The following is a 4,508-nucleotide window of genomic DNA, read 5'->3' as shown; positions in this document are numbered from 1 at the left end:
AGAGGAATCCTCACCAGTCTGCAGGAGACAGGAGGTTCCCTGAGACGGTGGGTGCCCCCTTGCTGCACCAAAAGGAATGGATTTGGGTCTCCCAAAGAGCTCTGCTCTACCCTGATGCTAAGAAGAATTTTTCTTAGAAATGAAACAGTATCTTGGCCTGTTTGGTATAATGCTGGAAGGTTTCTTTTGATTGTAGAGTTTGAAAATGTGCTGGAAAATATTTCTGTTGGGGTTCCCCCCACCACATATACACAAAAACATGCATTCTCATTGGCAGCAACTGTTACCCTGCAGATGTCTGATCTTGTCTGATCTCAGAAGCTAAGCAGGGTCAGGCCTGGTTAGTACTTGGATGGGAGACCGCCTGGGAATACCGGGTGCTGTAGGCTTCTACCATAGTCTTTCGAGACTGAAGGTTGCCAACCATCTCCCTATACTGAACACTATCTCCCCATCTTGTCTGCTCTTGGAAGCTAAGCAGGGTCAGGCCTGGTTAGTACTTGGATGGGAGACCGCCTGGGAATACCAGGTGCTGTAGGCTTCTACCATAGTCTTTCGAGACTGAAGGTTGCCAACCAGTGCATTCTCATTGCTGAAGTGAGTGACCTTCTGTCATGAAGTCTTCTTCAGAACAGCTGAAAGAAAGTACTTGGGGGAAAAAGTAGCGTATGGTAACCAGCACCACAAGACATTTCCAAGGCTTAGATCAGAGGTGTCAAACATAAGGCCCATGGGCCAAATGCAGCCCCAGGAAGCAATTAATCCACCACCCCAGTTATAACTGGGCTCTCCCAGCATGATAATTGGACTCTCTTGTGTCTTGAAAACATAAACAAGATTTGCATATTTTCTCTTCTGTCATTTTCAACCAATGAGTTTCTAGGTGAGAACGAAGTGCTTATTTGTGGCCATCATCTGCTTAATGATGTCACTTTCTGTTTAATGATGTCACTTCCGACCCTCAGCAGGTGCCATGAATGCTAACTTCGGCCTTCTGTATGGAACGAGTTGGACACCCAGGCTTAGATGGTTTGAAAAAGGAAATGATAAGCAAATTAATGGAGTGTGGATCCATACATGGCCGTTAGCCATGATGGCTGTATGCAATCTCTGGTTTCAGGGGAGCAATGCCAGGGGAGGGCTAGGCCTTCATCTCCTGCTTTGTGGGGGGGGGGGGGCTTTGCAGTAACACCTAGTTGGCCGCTGTGGGGATACTGGCCTCAGTAAATCCTTGGTGTGAACCAAGAGCATTTTAGATATGTGCAAGATGCCACTTCTTCTGTTACTCCTGGCTGTCTGAGCAAGCGGAAAAAGGTACAACGCTGTAAACAGGGAGAGAGAAGAGCTTGGTTCAGCTCCAAGGCAGGCAAACAATCCGGGCTGCTATCTCCACATGCAAACCCTGGCTTCCAGCCAGACCACTGCTGGATGGAGAAGATGGGCTCATATTGCCTTTTGCATTTCGATGTCCAGACACATCAGGGAGTATTCCAGGTGACTAGGAGCTTCTCCAAGAGCAACACAGGCATGCCTTTTGGTCAAAAGAGCCCTGCAAGCCCCCAGTATATGTCAGATGAAAATAGGAACATGCTTGCAAGACCATTCTTGAAGAACTGAGCCCAAGGTGCCCACCCTGTTGATGCTAAAGGCTTTTCTCTGTCTGTCTGGTGTTTGCATTTATTCATTCTGAAGGTTTCTGGCCTGTAGGCTTTTAGAAGCCCAGAAGGATTTGTTCTTAAGGTGAAAGTTATCCTAGGGAAAAAAAAGCAATTCTTTTTTTTAGTTTGCTGTCTGCTGATCAGGTTCTCTAGAATACCTGCTTCTATTGTTTGCTCATTTTATTGCAAGAGCTGGTTTCAATATGTAGCGACCTCTATTTTTGCTTGTAACACTGCCTTTAGTGTTGTAGAAAAAACACTATTTTTGCTTGTAACACTGCCTTTAGTGTTGTAGAAAAGCAGGGTATAAAGACCGAAAGGAACAGGCAAAGGGAGACAGAGCCATGCCTTGGTCATGGGGGCATGTTTTCCTTGCAGTTTTGGCTGGAGATGGCTAATCAGAAACCCAGGATAGAGACTTCCCATTTGCGCAGAATAGGCTGATGGTCTCTAACTCGACAGAAGGTAGCTACATATGTAAATTGTTCCCACAATCTGTTACCTGCTCAGAATGAATATCTCTGGTTTGTAAAATAGTTGCTGCACTTAACACTTTCACTTACACATGTACAGGTCCTGCCCATCCATGAGGCCAAGTGAAGCCACCCACAAATTGGTGGGGGGCACTCATCTCTGTCCCTCCGTTCTCCTTCGTGGCTCCTTTTTCTCTTTCCACTCTCTGAACTGGAAAAGAAGGGGGAGGACAGAGAGGAAGAGGAAATGTGGAGGGAAGGAGAGTGTAGCTGGCACATCAACAGGTAAGGGGGGCAGTATTTGCCATGACAATTAGCATACATGCAAGTAAACCCACATGTACAAGGCTGGCCGAAGACCTCCTGATATCTGAAGATCAGGAGGTCTTGGACCAGCCTTGTACGTGTGGGTTTACTCGCATGTATGCTTATTGGCAGCCAACTTGATTTACTTTTCAAGGATCCTGTAAAAGGACCCGATGCTTGAGGAATGAAATGCTAACAAATTTAACAGCATTTTAAGAAGGCTAAACATCTGGTATGAAATGGTGGCAGCAGTTTAAGAGGAACGTGAACCAGATGTTAGGGACCGACCTTGGTCTATGGGGACAATTGGAGGACATGGAGAAGCAGGATAGTTCAATATAGGTTCAACTATCAATGGATGGGGTCAATAAACAGTGTTAGTTTGAGACGCTGGGGGCTGTGGGTCACTGCACACCTGATGTTGCAAGGGGCAGTACTACCGGTACTAAAGGTTCAGGGGTCAGTCCAACCAAGCGGGCCCTCTGGTGGGCCTCTGGACAGCACCCACCAGGCCAAACCCTGGTGCCAAACCCCTGCAGGGAAGGTTGTATCACTATCCTGTTTCTTTAAAGTAGGAACTTTCCAGCTTATTTTGCAAGTTTGCAAATTAGTCTGTGGGAATTTATGGATTTATGATAGATTTATGGAGGAAAAGTCCATCACAGGTTCTAGAAGTAGTGGCAGGAGCTAGTACCATTGCCCTCCAATGAATACCACTGGTGTGGGACTCGCACTACTTGTTGAGAACCAAGGCTTTAAAGACAGGATGAAGTCGTAGCACTTGGCATAAAAAACTTGGCTTATTGCAAAGGAGCTGACACTGAAAAGTCTGAAGTCAAAACCTGGGGGAATGTCTCTTTCAGGCTAGAAATAAACTTCCCTTTATTGCATTGCTGGTGGCAACCTATTATTTACTTATTTATGATTTATTTTTGTACTGTCTTTAACGACAAAATTCCCTGGGGCGGCTTATAAAAAGACAAACATTAAAGACAACACTAAAATATCATACAAATCCACATTCATCATCAACTGTGCTATGTAGGCACAGTAAAATGCATCCATTAGGTGCTGTGAAATACCTGGTTGAAATTTTAATCTGGGGACCTGGACAGCCACATCCCAGTAGCTTGGGTAGAACCAAACCTCAGTAAACAACAACAACAGTATTTATATACCACTTTTCAACTAAAAGTTCACAAAGCGGTTTACAGAGAAAATCAAATATCTGATGGCTCCCTGTCCCGAAAGGGCTCACAATCTAAAAAGATGCAAAGGAATACCAGCAGACAGCCACCAGAACAGACACTGCTGGGGTGAGGTGGGCCAGTTACTCTCCCCCTGCTAAATAAAAGAGGAGCACCCACTTGAAAAAGTGCCTCTTACCCAGTTAGCAGGGGTTAGGGCATTGTCCTTAGTTTTGCTGGTTCCCAAAGGGGTGACCCCTTTGATGTTGCTCTTTTGAAGGTGACCCGACACTTGTGTAAAGCCCAGTGAAAAACAGCCTTGCTTGGAAGTTGGGTGATACAGTTTCTGTGGGAGGAGAGGATTCCTCCCACTCTCTAGGGTTCTAGCTCAGCACTCTCATCCCTTCCACCCTTCCTCTACCTCTCTGCCCCCTCTTTTCCAATCCAGGGAGAGATTGAGAGAGATTGAAAGAGAGGGAGGAGCAGTGGAGATATCCATCCATGGTTGGCAACCTTCAGTCTCAAAAGACTATGGTATAAGCCTACAGCACCCAGTATTCCCAGGCGGTCTCCCATCCAAGTACTAACCAGGCCTGACCCTGCTTAGCTTCCGAGATCGGGCATGTGCAGGGTAACAGTCACAGTCTCAGTGGAGATATATAGGCAAAAGTTTGCCAAGATTGGTACCCCCCACTAATCTGCTGCTTTTTCAGTTTTCCTCGTGGATGGGCCAGCCCTGGGCTTGATGGATGTGCTCCTGCTCTTCCTCCACATACCCATTTTACCTACTTTGTACTACATGCCTAATGACTTTTGGGTTTGAATGCAGGTTCATTGCAATAGTCCCAACAAAAGAAGAATATTCTTGAAGGGAAAGCACTTAG

General features: G+C 46.1%; 1 pseudogene; it reads left to right on the top strand.

The window, feature by feature from the left end:
• The first annotated feature begins 272 nt into the window (after positions 1-272).
• On the top strand, positions 273-389 carry LOC136662841 (5S ribosomal RNA; annotated as a pseudogene).
• The last annotated feature ends 4,119 nt before the right edge of the window (positions 390-4,508 follow it).

This window comes from Tiliqua scincoides, chromosome 11, assembly GCF_035046505.1.
Source record: "Tiliqua scincoides isolate rTilSci1 chromosome 11, rTilSci1.hap2, whole genome shotgun sequence".
Taxonomy (NCBI): domain Eukaryota; kingdom Metazoa; phylum Chordata; class Lepidosauria; order Squamata; family Scincidae; genus Tiliqua; species Tiliqua scincoides.
Note: the sequence above shows the minus strand (reverse complement) of the source record. Positions and strands in the feature narration are given on the sequence as shown.